Source organism: Megascapheus bottae, chromosome 10, assembly GCF_031878675.1.
Source record: "Megascapheus bottae isolate mThoBot1 chromosome 10, mThoBot2.hap1, whole genome shotgun sequence".
NCBI lineage: Eukaryota > Metazoa > Chordata > Mammalia > Rodentia > Geomyidae > Megascapheus > Megascapheus bottae.
This window is the reverse complement of record NC_143518.1, coordinates 29,741,976-29,757,590: the sequence shown is the minus strand read 5'-3', so window position 1 is coordinate 29,757,590 and position 15,615 is coordinate 29,741,976. Positions and strand designations below refer to the sequence as shown.

Here is a 15,615-nt window from a genome sequence, read left to right as displayed (position 1 = left end):
GGCTGGTTTTCTCCGACAACAGTGACATGTTCCAGATACACAGGCAAAACGCCTTGAAACAGTCCAGAACTCGGCATCTAGCTTTAATATGCATTTTTAAGCAGTAAGAGGAAAACTGCTGAATTTCAGAAAGATTGTTGAATCTCATTGGATTTTTTCATCACCAAAATGGTGGGCAAGAAAGTTTGGTGTAGACTGCATGGTTCCCAAGTGTGGGAAACCATGAGATTTCCTGCAGAATATAGGTGTCTATGCAGGGTCTGAATAACAAAAGAGCATTGCTATTTCTTGACAATTGTGCGTTCTTTATTTTTATTTCCTCTCCAAACTACCAAACCACACAGATCCTCTAAGTCAGGCATTCCCAAACTGTGGGTGGCAGTTACTACAAGGGGCCTTCCTAACCAAGCATTGCCTGCAAACCAAACAAATAATGTTATAGATGCTTCTGTGGTTAAGACAATTCAAGTTCATTTTTTCACATTGTTATTCATTCAGTAGAGCTTTGCTGTGAAGCTTTTTGTGGGTTACTTCCTCCAATTGCAGAGCCATGGAGGAGCCCAGGAAAGCTTGATCATGCTCAGAAGGGCTTTTCTGGAACAGTTTACCCTCCATGAGCCCCTCAGCCTTACCATCCCTGACTACCTATAGGTTTCCTTTTACATTTTAATGATCATTTCAGTAATGTTTTTATTTTAGGTGAGGATATTTTTCCTTCCTGATGGCTTAGGGATGCTTCCTCGGTTTCTCTTTTGGTTTCCTAACAGCACGTTGCATGCTGAGAAAATGAAATGTTTTCTATTCCCCACACACTTGGTTATGGTTTAAGCTTGAAATGTCTCCCTCAAAGGCTCAAGAGTTAGGTTAGTTCCTGATGCAATGTTCACACATAGAGTCTTAGAGAAAGGATTTGGATTGATCCACTGATGGATTCATCATGCAGTGGATTATTGGGAAGCGGTGGAAACCATAGTGGGCCTAATTAGATGAAGTGGGTCACTGGGAAGAGAGCATTCAAAGGATACACCTTGACTCCAATCTCTCTCTGTCTCTGTCTCTGTGTCTCTCTCTCTCTCTCTCCCCCTTTCCACCCTCCTTCCTGGGCACCAAGAAATGAGCAGCTTTGCTCCACTATCACCAGAATGTTCTGCCTCATCACAGGTCCAGAAACAATGAAACCAGGTACCATGGACTAAACTTCTGGGACTGGGAGGAAAAAATCAATCTTTCCACTATTAAGCTGCTAATCTCAGCTGTTCTGTAACAGCAATGAAAAGCTAACATACATGTAACGTATACAGATAACAAATAACATGGACCTTGGAATCTTCACTGAGGCCAGGTTTGAATACCATGTGAACTTCTGTCTCTTAACCTCTCTGATCTGAGTCTCAATTTCTCCATCAGGAAAACTGAATAATCTACTTTACAAGTGATTACCAAGAGAGATAACTGAGGTAACATAGATGAAAGTAGTTAATAAAATGGCTATCCCAAGATAAGCCCCCAAAAATGTTTAAATAAGTTAAAACATGAAAGACTCCATCAACTTTGACTACTAACAGGAAGAAACAGAAGAAGAAGAAAGCATATATCATGAGGGAATGCAAAATGGAAACTTTCCTGACTCCCTTAGAGATTCAGTGTTTCAAGATCTCAAGTGTAAGTGCAGAATAATGCCCCGTGCCTGGGCCGAGCTGCTTCAGAAACCCTACAGATATCCAAGTGAGAGCCACAGGCACTCGAGATCACCTGTCTAAGAAATGAGGTATTTCAATTTACCTCTATTCCTGACTGTGAGAACTGATATCTCATTTCTTTTGGCTCACAATCCCTTCTCCACAAGAGCAAATTCCATGGTTTTAAGCGGGGGGAAACCTCAAAGGAGTCAGCAAAGACTGAGGATGAGAATGGCCGGGCAGCATCTGAAAAGTCTAAGCAAAAGACTCTAGACAACAGCCCAACCCAAATACTCCCCCAAGGAGGGGTGATTTTTACACCTTTTTCAGGAAACACTGCGCCTGGCATCCTCCACCTGAACAGTCAAGGGACTCTACTGACTTCTAAGACTAAGGATGTGTGACACACCGGCAAGGCACAGGACAACCTCCCTGAGACAAGGCATAGCCTGCCCAAATGTCCCAAGTGCTGGGACTGAAAGACCCGTTTCTGTAGGAACAGTACTTCTTATTATGTGTGCTTGCTAAATGGATCAAAATAATAAAACAATTCCTTCCATAAATGCACACTCACACATGCGTGTGTGTGTGTGTGTGTGTGTGCCTGTGTGCGTACAAAGAGACCAAAAACAGACGCTACGCTGAAAATAAGACTGAGATGATTACTTCTATCACAAGATAAGCAATGATTACTCTGCTAATGGAGTTTTGCCCTTAATTATTTTTTTCACTCTTTACCCCCATAGAGCCAAGCAAACTAATTAAGTCCATATTACTAAAACTGAGAATGTTATTGTTAAATGCTGATGGGTGTATATATTTTTAAATACATTTTCTCCAATGGCCACACCTCAGACAGATGCCTGAATGACACAAAGTGTCCCCTGGCTCCTTCCTCACAACAGCCACACTGCCACTGGTCTTTGGACATTCCTAGAGTCTCACCTTCCAATCAGCTTTCTCCTTTTCATTTCTCACTGAGCTACTCAGCAGTACTCAACAACTGGGGCATAACACCAAGCAAGATATGCCACCGCCAACATTTAGGAGGAGGGAACACAGGCTGTCAATAATAAAATGCATAAAATAATTCCACTATGAAGAAAAATGAAGTAAGAATAAAAGTGCATAAAACAATTCCACCACAAAGAAAACTAGAATTCCACTATGAAGAAAAATAAAGCAGAGTGCATATGTTTGCTATCTGTTGCTATAATGAAATGCCTGGGACCGGGTGCTTTATAAAGAAAAGAAGTCTGTGTAGCTCACAGCGCAGGAGGCACCAAGTCCAATAGCATGAAGCAGGCTCCAGTGAGCATCCCTGAGTGCATCACCTCATGGTAGATGGCACTGGGCCATGTGAGGGACCCTAGAGGGAGCTCACATGGAGCCCCATGGGAACTGTTTAATCCTTCTGAAGGTGTCCCATGACACCAGGGAAGCTAATAACACAAGAATCCAGCAGGAGGAAACAATTCACCTCCAACCCAGAGGCAGGCTAAGGGAAGGAGGGCTGGGGAGGTGGGGCTGAGTGTGGATCGTTAAGGAAGGCTCTCCAAGGAAGCGAGTGACATTTAAAGACCAGATAACAATGCAAGGGAATTTTAGGCCAAAGGAGATCCAGAGACCAAAATGAACTTACGTATTTAAATAATATGTACAGAACTGGGAAGGAATGAGTGAAAGGCAGAAAGGTAGATGGAATCATGAAGGGGCTAAATTACACAGGTCACTGTGCCTTATGAATTTGATCTCACATACCATAAGAATCCACTACAGAGAGACGCATGACTTAGGCTTTAAAAGGTCATTCCCCCAATGGAGGAAGGATAGACTGCAGAAAGCATGCACAGAGACAGGAACACCAGTTAGTCCATTAGTGCTATAAGCCAATAAAAATAAAGGCTTACGGGCAGGCTGTGGTTAATAGTGGTGGAAGCATTGATCTCCTTAAATATGCCAACAGTTTATAATTAAAAGAGAACTTTAAGGTAATTCATTTTACTGGTATCATTTGACAAATAGGGAAACTGAAGCACAAAGAGGTGAAGTGTGTTGTTCACAGCCACATATAATTGTGGGCAAAGTCTAAATTTCCAATCTGCTACCACCAGACCTCTGTTCTTTCTCACCCAGCCCTAGAGCTTCGCCCAGCCCTAGAGCTTCAATGGGGCATGCAAAGACAAGTAAGAGTAGGAACCCTACAGAAGCTAGAACTAGCCAGGTTCAAAAGGGACGGTGCTTTGAGCAAAACCACCAGTGACATGCTGGCCAAACACAACTGGTCTTCTTTGAACCTCTGGAGCACCTAACACAATCGACTGCTTTGATTTCTTTCCTGAGACTCACCCTTGCCTTGGATTCCTTCATCCTGCCCTTTCCTTAGTTCCTCCCCGCTTTCGATTACCTGCTAATCTTTCTACCTTACGTTAACTGTCTCCCAAGATGACCTCGGAACAATTTATTCCTTGTTCCTCCTCCACAGAGGAAATTGACTGCAGCCTCTACAACATCTTTGCTTTTCTTGAGTGCCCCTGGAAATCCACCCAGTCCACACTACCTGGTTGGTACTGGCCTGTGTGAATGTGCACACACAACTCTCCATCTTAAAGCCTCAATAATCTCCCAAGCCCCAGGGTCATGTCTGCACATCTGGTAGACGCATTCTCCTATATGTCACACTCAGGCTCCTCAGATGTGATGTGTGTGATGGGATGGAATTCATCACCTCTGCTTAGACTACCCTGATATGTTATTTTTCGTGGCTCCGGTGGCTCATGTCTGTAATCTTAGCAGCTCAGGAAGCTGAGATCTGAAGATTGTGGTTTGAAGTCAGCCTGGACAGGAAAAGTGGGTGAGACTCTTATCTCCAGTTAACCACCAGAAAACCAGAAGTGGCACAGTGGCTCAAAGTAGTAGAGCACTAACCTTGGGCAAAAAGAGTTCAGAGATGGCTTACGCCTGTAATCCTAGCTACTCAGGAAGCTGAGATCTGAGGATCAAGGTTCAAAGCCAGTCCAGGCACTAAAGAATGTGAGACTCTTATCTCCAATTAACCACTAGAAAACGGGAAGTGGACCTGTGGCTCAAGAGGGTAGGGCAGTAGCCTTGAGCTGAGGAGCTCTGGGACAGTGCCCAGGCCCAGAGTTCAAGCCCCACGACCCACAAAAAAAAAAAAAAAAAAAAAAGAAGGAAGAAAAAAAAAAGAGTTCAGGGACAGCACCTACACCCAAGTTCAAACCCCATGACCAAAACCAAAAATCACTGTCCAATCAATTTCTCATGACAGAAACCTAGGACATCTTATAGTGCTTTTGTCAGATAATTCCTGTTGGGCTAAGGCCCTGAATACTTTGGAGAATAAATATGTCTGAGCCTTGGCTTTCCACATTGACTCACTAGGACTGAATGAAGTCGTGTATAGGGAGCAGTAACTGCTGGTCTATTCCATTCTTTATGCAGATAACCACTATAGTCTCACTCAAATCTCTATCCTCACTGCCCTTACCCTATTCAGAGCCTCACCCCCTTTTCCTGCATTTCTACTAAACATTTCTATCTCATCTTCTTATCTTCTATCTCGCCCCCGTGCCAATCTGTCTTCCTCACTGTTTCCAGATTGATCTCGTCCTACACAGGCCTGATTATGCGATGTGATTCCCTATACCTGTAGAATCTATTCATTGACAGATGCCCTCCACTTCTGCTAAGCCAAGCCATGCCCACCTCTCCAAGGACTCATTGTTGCTGTCTAAACCCTGTGACTGCTCATTGCTCCTGTTCTGCCCACCCAGAGAAGTATAAATCAGAAGACTAAATAAAAATGTCCCTTCAAAATCAAAGAATCTGAGGATCATGGTTCAGAGCCAGCCTGGGCACGAAAGTCCCTGAGACTCTTATCTCCAATTAACCATCAGAAAACTGGAAAGGCACTATTGCTCAAAGTGGTAGAGTGCTACCCTTGAGCAAAAAAGGCTCACAGACATTGCTTGGGACATGAGTTCAAGCTCCATGACTAACCAAAAGAAAAAAAAAAATCAAAGGAGCAGGGTACCAATGATTCACGCCTGTAATCCTAGCTACTCTGGAAGCTGAGATCTGAGGATCAAGGTTCAAAGCCAGTCCAAACACAAAAGGACCTGAGACCCTGGTCTCCAATCAACCTCTAGAAAATGGGAAGTGGAGCTTGGCTTAAGGGTAGGGCCATAGCCTTGAGCTGAAGAGCTCAGGGACAGCGCTTAAGCTGAGTTCAAGCCCCATGACTCACAAAAAAAAGAGAGAGAGCCTGAAGCCAGAAAAGAAAATGACAGTCATCTAGTTCATAAAAAAGAACCTACTTCTGCAAGGAGGTATGACAGGCAAAGCTGAGAAAAGAACTGAAGGCAAATAACATCACACTTATTAACATGAGAAGGATTGAAATCCAGAATTTAGAGAGACCCTCATAAATTGTTGAAATTACAACCAATGCAACAGAAAAGTCTGCAAAGAGTAAAATGCAAACTGATTTTTTTAAGGATAAACATAGAAGAATCTATCAGCATTTAAAATGTATATAAACGATACGGAATGTTCTCAGAAGCATTTAAAAATGTTTAAATATCATATGCAGAAGAGGGTATATCATAGTTATTTTTAAAATGGAAACAGTAAAAGGTATATATTATTTTGCATATAGGTGCCTGGATTCTCTCTGAAAGAACAGACAAAAACTGGCAAAAATCAATGTATTCCAAAAAGATAATAAAGCATTAGGGTATAAAGGTAGACAGTTACCTTTTACAAATTTGGAATGCTGTACTTTTTTAATATACCTATCCTCAAACAAGCAAATATAAATAAAAGTTGTCAGGTGCCTGCAATCATAGCCTGTAATCCTAACTATTTAGGAGGCTGAAATGTGAGGATTGCAGTTCAAAGCCAGCCTGGACAGGAAAGACCATGAGACTCTTCTTTCTAAAGAACTATTTAGAAAAAGCTGAAGTAACACTGTGACTCAAATAGGAGAGTGCTAACCTTGAGCAAAAGAAGCTCAAGGCCAGCACCAGGCCCCAGGGTTCAAGCCCCAGGACCGAGAAAACAAAATAAAAAACAAAACTAAAACTCCTTCTGCACAATTTCTCAGGCCTCAATAAACAAAGACAATCTTTGCTTAAATAACTGCTTAGAATATGCTTTATCTTTGGTCCATCCATTCTACTTCCAGATCTAATTTTTAATCCACAAATTTTATGGGTATAAATGAAATTGAAGATAAACTCAGAGTCCATCAACATCTAACATCTGAAATGTATACCATGCAACTGTTAAAAAGAATGAAGTATCTGTTACCAAGCTAAAGTCTTTCCAGTCACATTGTTATATGGAAAAAGTAAATCACAGAGCACTATTACATGAATTTGTCTGTATATTTTTTAAAGTACATTCAATATTTTTAGCCTGGCCCTACAGATAGAGATGTCTGTAACATTATTATGTCTTCTGGTACAATGTCAATAAACTATATATTCACTTATAAATCCAGACTTAGAGGGCATATACTTAAACAGTGAAAAAGACCAAAAAGAAAAACATTATCAGTGGTTAACTCAGAGGCAGAGAGAAGGAGAGAAGTAGAAGAAACCTGAATTTCTTTCTCTGCATCTTTCTTTCTTTCTTTCTTTCTTTCTTTCTTTCTTTCTTTCTTTCTTTCTTCCTTTCTCTTTTTCTTTCTTTGCCAGTCCTGGGGCTTCAACTCAAGGCCTGAGCACTGTCCTTGGGCTTTCTTAAGGCTAACACTCTACCATTTGAGCCACTGTACTACTTCCAGCTTTTTCTATGTATGTGGTACTCAGAAATCGAACCCCCGTCTTTGTGCATGCTAGGCAAGCACTCTACCACTAGGCCAAATTCCCAGCCCCTCTCTGAATATTTCGGCACTCCAAAACCTCTATTATAATGCTGGGCACTGTAATCCTAGACACTCGGGAAGCTGAGATCTGAAGATCATGGTTTTCAGCCTGGGCAGAAAAGTCCATGAAACACATTTCCAATTAATCACCAAAAAATTATAAATGGAGCTGTGGTTCAAGTGGTAGAGGGCTAGCCTTGAGCAAAACAGCTCAATATCTGCACCCAGGCCCTGAGAATGGCATAGATGAAGGAGGAGGAAGAGCAGGAAGAAGAGGAGGAGGAGGAAGAAATGGGAGGAGGAGGAAGAAATGAGAGGAGGAGGAGGAAGAGATGGAGGAGGAGGAGAAAAAGGAGGAGAAGGAGCAGGAGGAGGAAGAAAAGGAGGAGGAGGAGGAGGGAGGGGAGGAGGGAAAGAAGATCTTCTATAAGAACTCATATTCATAAAAGTTTACTATATTCCAGGCATGCTTTTCACGTACACAGGGTCACAAGTTGTATGGGCAAGTGTGGAGATGCAGGTGATCCTACTTTAAATTCCACTCGACACAATTCCCGTTCCCCTATGACCTGTAGAACAAACATAAGGCAAAATTGCACTTCAAATGTATCTCTATGTATGTTCCCCCTGACACACTGAAACGTCATTCCTTCGTGTTCCCAGCAGTCCAGGAACATATCTGCCACGAATGCCATCCTCTCCCGCGCTGGAAATGGAAAATGACCATGGAGATCGATTGCAATGCAGTTATAAGCATTCCCTCTTTGGGTAGGACCAGCAGCATAGGTAAGATTAGTGCTGATAAAATGAATGAAGTGTTATAAAGAAGTGTCATAAAGAAGTCATAAAGTCAACTGTCCCTCCCAACAGCGGGCACCGTCCTTAGCTATCTCTAGTTTTGCTGATGTTTTTTTGTTCTTGAAGAAAAACAGCAAGACACTATTTTTCCCCTACCACTCGCACTTTATTGTATTTCAGAAAGTGTTTCCTAAAGCCTAACTGGCAAAACAAGTCTGCAAGCCACAAACAGCCTGCTGAACATCATCTGACTACCCTGCATGCTTAAAAATTATTTTGAATTAGGTACCATTTTTTTAAAAATATGGAGCTTTTTTCCCCCCTTTCAATAAAAAAACCAAAGCTTGCCACAAAGTAGTAATATGCCTGTGGCACCTACAGGGATACCCTCTGTACCCAGCTTAGCCTAAACCTCTTGCCCACCTGCCTCCTGAGCTCAGACTTGCTGACTGGTCCTAGTGGTGAAGGGCACACCATAGAACTGTACCTTCTCTGGCTGACACTTGGGTCCAATCCAATTCAACCCATCTTTCTTCCAATGAGCCCCAACAGCGTTCACACCTCTCTGACCACTGAAATAAATACTCCATCTCCTCTCTCAGAGGACTCTCAGTGCACAGGATGCAACACAAAGGGATTTGATTTGGAGACCAAAGGCTTTGTGGTTAGTTCCTAAATGGCAATGGCAAGCAGGCTTCTTTCTGAGATTTTCATTGTCACTATCTCACAGGGAGAAGTCTTGAGTTATAGGACCCCTGCGTGGTGTACCAGCAGGAAAGCACTACCAAGTCAAAAGACCTGAGCTCAATCTTGACGGCTTCCTAAACCAGCAGAGTACTTCACTCCCCCTCACCCACTGAAGAGTGATAACAACTGCACTTCACAGGGCTGTCTTGTGAATGAATTCGAAAGGTGTGTGTGAAGTCGAGCACAGTGGAACAGCCCTGTAATCCAAGTCCCCTCCCAGCAGAGGCAAAAGGACCCACAGTTCCAAGTCAGCTCAGGCAAAGTTACAGAGACCCTAGCTCTACAACAGAATAAAAGCAAAAAAGAGTGGAGATGTCACTGCTAAATTCTGTAGAGTGATTGCCTTGTAGGCCAGAGGCCCTGTGTTCAATCTGTCTGGGAAGAAGGAGGAGGAGGAGAAAGAGAAGGGAAGAGAGGAGGAGGAAGATGAAAGGGAGGAGGAGGAGGAAGAGGAGGAGGAGGAGGAAGAGTATATGAGTTGGTTTGCATCTCAGAAGTATAAAATAAGATGGGTGTGGTCTAGGGCAAGAAAAGGCAATCAGGAAGAGGTTAGAGTAACTTTTAAAGCCTAGTTGGTGTGATCTGACTCCCTGGCCCCTCTCCTGGAGAGCCTACAGAGAATGTGTGTGTGTGTGTGTGTGTGTGTGTGTGTGTGTGTGTGTGTGTGTGTGTGTGTAGCACACCTATCAGTGGCGCCGGTAGCTCCCCGGGGTTCACGCAGAGGTCCAGTTCCCCAGGAGAGGAGCCGCAGCGCGGGAGGAGGCACAGGAATGAGGTGCTCCTGCAGCCTCTGGCACCTGGGGCAGGTCCGCCTGAAATTACCAGTATCCCCACTGGACAGATGGTGCAACTGAGGTCCTTTCCCTCCAAAACCACACATCGCCTTCCTCCTTCACACGCAGGGGGAGCAAATGACTTGCTCTCGAAATCACTTTGCAAACGGAATGGAAAACGCAAAGCCTCCCAGCCGGGCTCTCCGGCGATGCCAGCGCCGGGCCGGGCTGCGGGGTGGAGGGTGAGCAAACCACTCCCAGGCGCAAATCACCCCCAGCGACCCGCAGCCTCGATCCCAGGGCTGGCCGCAGGGACCGAGCCCTGACCAACAACTCCTCGACCCGCTAAAACCAAAAGAATTCCTTCTTGCAGACCCGAGGGGCAGAGATGCCCACGCCGCCTGGCCCGGAGACTCCCGGGCGCACCTCCCGGCCGCGCGGGGGGGAGGCAGCGCCCTGGACCCACACCAGAAGAGGGCTCCCACCGGGTCCTCACAGGTTCCAGCTGGGGGTCGTGGCCCCCACAGCCTGATCTCCGAGCGGGGCGTGGAGCCCCTTGGCTCCAGGGGGGCGCGGCCCTCACCCGGTACGCGGCGCGCCGAGCTCTCCCTTCCCGGGGCTGGGGGTTGGGGGCTTCGGGCGACGCCGGGAAAAGAGGGGCGGCTGTCTCCGGCAGCATGGGGTGCGCTTCCGAGAAGCTCCAGGCTGAGGGGAGGGACGCGCCCCCGAGATCTCCCCACAAAGGGCTCCAGCTCTCCAAAGCCCGGCGCGGCGCAGCCGGACAGGCAGGCAGCTTCCAGCCCGCAAGAGGGGCGCGGGGAGGAGGAAAGCGCCATGGGGGCAGGGAGGCGTGGATCGAGGGGATGCCGGCGGGCGCCGCGGCTGCTCCCCGTCTCTGCTCTGCACAATGCCCTCGGGCCGGGCTCCATCCCAGGCCAACCCTTCCCGCCCGGGCCTGTGTCCCCCATCCCCGGGGCCCGGTGCTCACCCAAGAGCCGCCGCCACGGCAGCTCAGGGCCGGGCCCGGCCGCCTCCCCGCCGCCGCTTCCTTCCTCCCCGCCGCGTTCCGGGACTGTAGGTTTCGGGTTTCAGCCCCGCCAAGCCCCGCTTCGCTCCTCCCGTCCCGTCCCGTCCCGCCCGCCCGCCCGCCGGCCACCAGCACGCGGAGCCGGGCGGGGCCGGGGCGAAGTAACTTTGCCGCGCTCGCGCTCCACCTCCGCGCCGGCCGGCCCGCCCGCCCCGGCGCCCCCGGCCGCCGCCCCGCGCCCCGCAGCGCCCGGCCCGGCCCGCCCGCCCCCCCGGCACGCCCCTTCGTGCGTGTCCGCCTCCCTGCCCCGCCGCTTCTTCCTCGGGGCTAACCGTGGATCCGCCTGGGCCGCCGCTCTTTGTCTCGCCTGTACCCTCTAGCTTAGCCCCACTCGTCTCCCGTAAACCTCAGCGGCCTCCCAGCTCCGAGTTCCGGACCCCGGGACGCCCCTGTTCCACCGCGCTCGCCATCACACATGGACTTTCCGGTTTTTCCACACTCTCTCCTCCCAGCACCGCCCGGGCATCTCCTTCCCTAAGCCCCCCGTGCGCTCATCCAGCCCAAGCTGCGGGCAGCGGCCTCGCGTCCCTGGGAAGACCGCAGTGACCCCAGCCTTCCGAGGACGAGGACGCACCGCAGCCGGATGTTATAGACCTTGACAATTCGTTAATTCTACGACACTCCGTCTCGACCAAAAATCATAATAGACCAGGGCCTGCCAGCTTAGAGGACGCAGCCGTTCCTTCGCCTCCTTTCTGCTCCTCCTTCCTTCCTTCCTTGGCATTTTTCGAACCTGTCCCCCAGCCTCCTACGTGTTCTACACAGCAGGCTTCAAAAACAGATGAAAACTTAAAAGTTAATGGTACGACTGCTGGGGAGGGAAGAAAACTTAGAAAGGAAAAAAAAATGAGACAGGGCAGCCACATAATCAGATATGAAGTTCTAAAGCGGTCCAAACAAAAAACAAAAGCAAAAAAAGAAAGGATGCTGCTATGCTTAGAGGAGACCAACTCCTCTGAAATCATCTGCTTTAAGAAGTGCATTAATTATTCCCATGCCTACAGATTAACACTGTGGGAGCTGCTATTTATTATTAGGCCACGGAGGCCCCATTTAGAAAAATAAATTTGCTATCTAGCACCTGCCAAACACCCAGACTGCTAGGGACAAAGAGGATAAGGGGGAAGGGGGGGAGGGGGGAAGAAAGCAAATGATGCCTTACTATTCCTTTGAGATAGATGCTCCATTTGGTCAAAAGCTGAATTCTTGGAGTCTATGCCATCCAGCAAGCCAGATGCTTGAAGCAGCTTAAAGCAGGCTATTCTCCAGAGCCCTTTAGACATTTATTCTGAAACCCCTGGTTATTGATTCAATTTACAATGACTCACATATCAGCTAAGCTCTGTGATCCTGGGGGAGTTAATTAACCTTTTGAGTTTATTTATGTATAAAATGTGGATACTTATACCAGCCTTTCTGTTGGCTGGAAAAGGTTAAATGAAATATTGTTATGTAAGTCACCCAGAGTCCTAGAGTCTGAGGAGTACTGTCCTTTTGAAAGTTGGCATTCAAGTTTAGGGCTTTCTCTACAACCAGTTACTCCCAATGGATGACTTACACCCCATTTTTGGATCACAAATGTCCAATTGTTCCATATCTTCATTGCTATGATTTAATCATTTAACTTTCTATCTGATCTAATTTTATGTTTACTTTAATATCTAAAGATGGTAAGCTTTTTTTGTTTTGGTCAGTCCTGGGACTTGAACTCAGGTCCTGAACACTGTCCTTGGGCTTTCTCAAGGCTAACCACAGCACCACTTCAGGCTTTTTCTATGTATGCGGTACTGAGGAATTGAACCCTGGTCTTCATGCATGTTACACAAGCACTCTACCACTAGGCCAAACTCCCAGTCCTGATGATAAGTTTCTATTATTATTAAGTACATAACTCATATAAAAGAAGATATTCAAGAAAAGTCTATGCAAACTGGCATAGAGAGAGTGAAATTCAAAAAACATTTATAGCTTTTTGACCAAAGGAGGTCCTCCATACTGAGCAACTTCTTTCCGTACTTACTCCACTTCATTTTGAACCCTTCAATGGAAAACATGCTTTCTCTTGTTGCTCACTATCAGATATATTATTTATCACTAAAGTTATTTCCCTCATAGCTCATCGGCCCAGAACTTACTGTGCATTTATGGATAGAAATTGCTGCCAACGAATGCATTTTTCAATTGCTCTCCTAAGACTGCTTTTTCCCCCTTCTAGAGCTAATACTGAGCTCTGAGACATCTTTCGTCAGATGCTAAGAAAACAGAAAAAAATTATTTGTGATTATTTGACTCTGTATTATAATTGTCATTGTGTAGGTAACAATTGCATGTTCTGTGACTATTTTGTACAAGAATGTGCTTTTTCTTTTTCAAAAGAAAGATGAGAAATATACACTATGATTTGTCTTTCCCAAATTGGCTTTATAAGCCTTTCCTTTGAGGACTCCTGAACTAAGACAATGAAAGCTCTCCTTTAACTGAATCCCAAATGCTTGTTGGAGAATCTGTATTTGATGAGCTATCTTTTACATCTGATATCATTTAATCCAACAATCCATCTAAAGCTGTCATTGTCGGTTCCACATTCCTAAACAGCTTAAATGTCACCTCCTCAGAGAAGACTTTCCTGAGCAATTTAAAAGAGGTTTTTTAACCTCAGTCTCTCATACAGCCCCCAGTTCTTTTTCTTTTTCATTCATGTATTAGCAAACATCGGTTTAACAAAAGAGTTCCATTGTGAAATTTCCACACATGTAAGCAATTCATCTCCATCAATCTCACCCTCTCTATCAGCCTCCCCACCTTCCTACACCTTCTTAAATAATTTCAACCTATCTCATTGTTCTATTTTCATACCTGCAAATAAACTACAGTAACCACATCCATCCCCTTCCAGTTCTTTTCTATATGAAGTGCATTTCAAGCCAGGCACCAATGCTCACACTTATAATCCTAGCTACTCAGGAGGCTGAGTCCTACCTGGACAATGTGATTTGGAGCCAGCAAGGGCTCACGTGGTAAAATACCAACTGTGATCAAACTAGCTTAGGGAGCTTGAGGCCTCTGAGTTCAAGCCCTGACAAAATGCACCTCAGTTTATAGAATTTCTTTTTCCTCTTTGTTTATAGGCTATTTCTACTAGAAACCTGAGCTCCATGAGATCAGGTACCCTTACAGAATAAAATATAGAGCTTTTGAATTCACCAATATGAGACAAGGGTCCAGCAAAATAAAACTTTTAAAATAAATTAATGGCAATTAAAAAATAAAGAATATTTTCTGGACCACTGGTTCTCAAACTTTGGGAATCTATAAGAATCCCTAGTTAGGCTCATGCCTGCTAGTCTAGAGGCTGAGGTCTGAGGATTGAAGTTGAAAGCCAACCAATGAAGAAAAGTCCATGAGACTCATATTCAGTTAACTAGCAAAAGGCCAAAAGAGGAAGTGTGACTCAAGTGATAGAGCACTAGCCTTGAATTGAAGAGCTCAGAGACAGCACTCAGGTCCAGAGTTCAAGCCCCACGAACAAAAAAGAAAAAAAAATAAGCAAACAAAAAACAGACAGTACTTTATCCTGATTCAAGACCTAATACTGGAACACACTGAGAGAAAATGCAAGCAATGTATTTTTAATGGATAAATGGACATTTAATATCTCTAAAGAGACATTTTTTCCAAAGAAGGTATATAAATGGACCATATGCACATGAAAAGTTATTTGGCATTATTACTAATTAGGGAAACACAAATCAAAACAACAATGAAATTCCTTCCACATTAGACCCACTACAATGGCTATAAACAAAAAGACAATAACAAGTATTGTGCAAGTGGGTGAAGAAATTAACATGTACATTACTGGTAAGAATGTAAGATGATACAGCCACTGTAGAAAATTTGGACAGTTGTTTAAAATATTACACATAAAGTTATTCATATGACCCAGCAATTCAATGTCTAATTTTCTAACCAAGAGAAATGAAAATGGATAGATAGCTACATTGAAGCCTGAACAAGAACCACTAGGTATGGTGGCACTCAAGGAAGCAGAAGCGGGAAGATTGAGAATTCTAGACCAATCTAGGCTATGCAATGAGAACTTCTCTCAAATAACAAAGAATAACAATTGGACAGGGAATTTGGCCTAGTGTTAGAGTGCCTAGAAATGCACAAAGACCCGGGTTCAATTCCTCGGTACCACATACATAGAAAAAAGCCAGACATGGTGCTGAAGCTCAAGTGGTAGAGCTCTAGCCTTGAGAAAGTCCAAGGACAGTTCTCAGGCCCTGAGCTCAATCCCAGGACTGGCAAAAACAAAAAAACAAATTTTTCAACCACAATTGGTTGAAAAATACATGGGAAGATACATAGATATTGTGTTTTCACCTACAGCAAACATTTGTTGAGCACACATGCTCTCCATCTAGAAACTTACAAGTGAATCTAAACAGGGTCACTACTCTAAGAAGAATCTCAGTGTAGGAGGGCAATTTCCAATAGTAAAGATGCTGGCCAGGTCAGGACTTATTGAGAAGCTGACGTTTGATCAATGCCCCAACAGAGATGAGAATGTTAATCATTAAACGCCAAAGCAAGTAGCATCCTAGATGGGTGACTTCCCTAATTTGAAGGATGAAGTTG

At 45.0% G+C, this 15,615-nt stretch overlaps 1 protein-coding gene across 1 annotated transcript in view; it reads right to left on the bottom strand.

Moving 5' to 3' along the window:
- Positions 1-10,964, bottom strand: part of Gpr161 (G protein-coupled receptor 161) — a 36,675-nt gene extending 25,711 nt beyond the window's left edge. The window contains exon 1 of the mRNA XM_090339788.1: positions 10,876-10,964. The gene's annotated coding sequence lies outside the window, so the exon portion shown is untranslated. The remainder of the gene's footprint in view (positions 1-10,875) is intronic.
- Between the last annotated feature and the right edge of the window lie 4,651 nt (positions 10,965-15,615).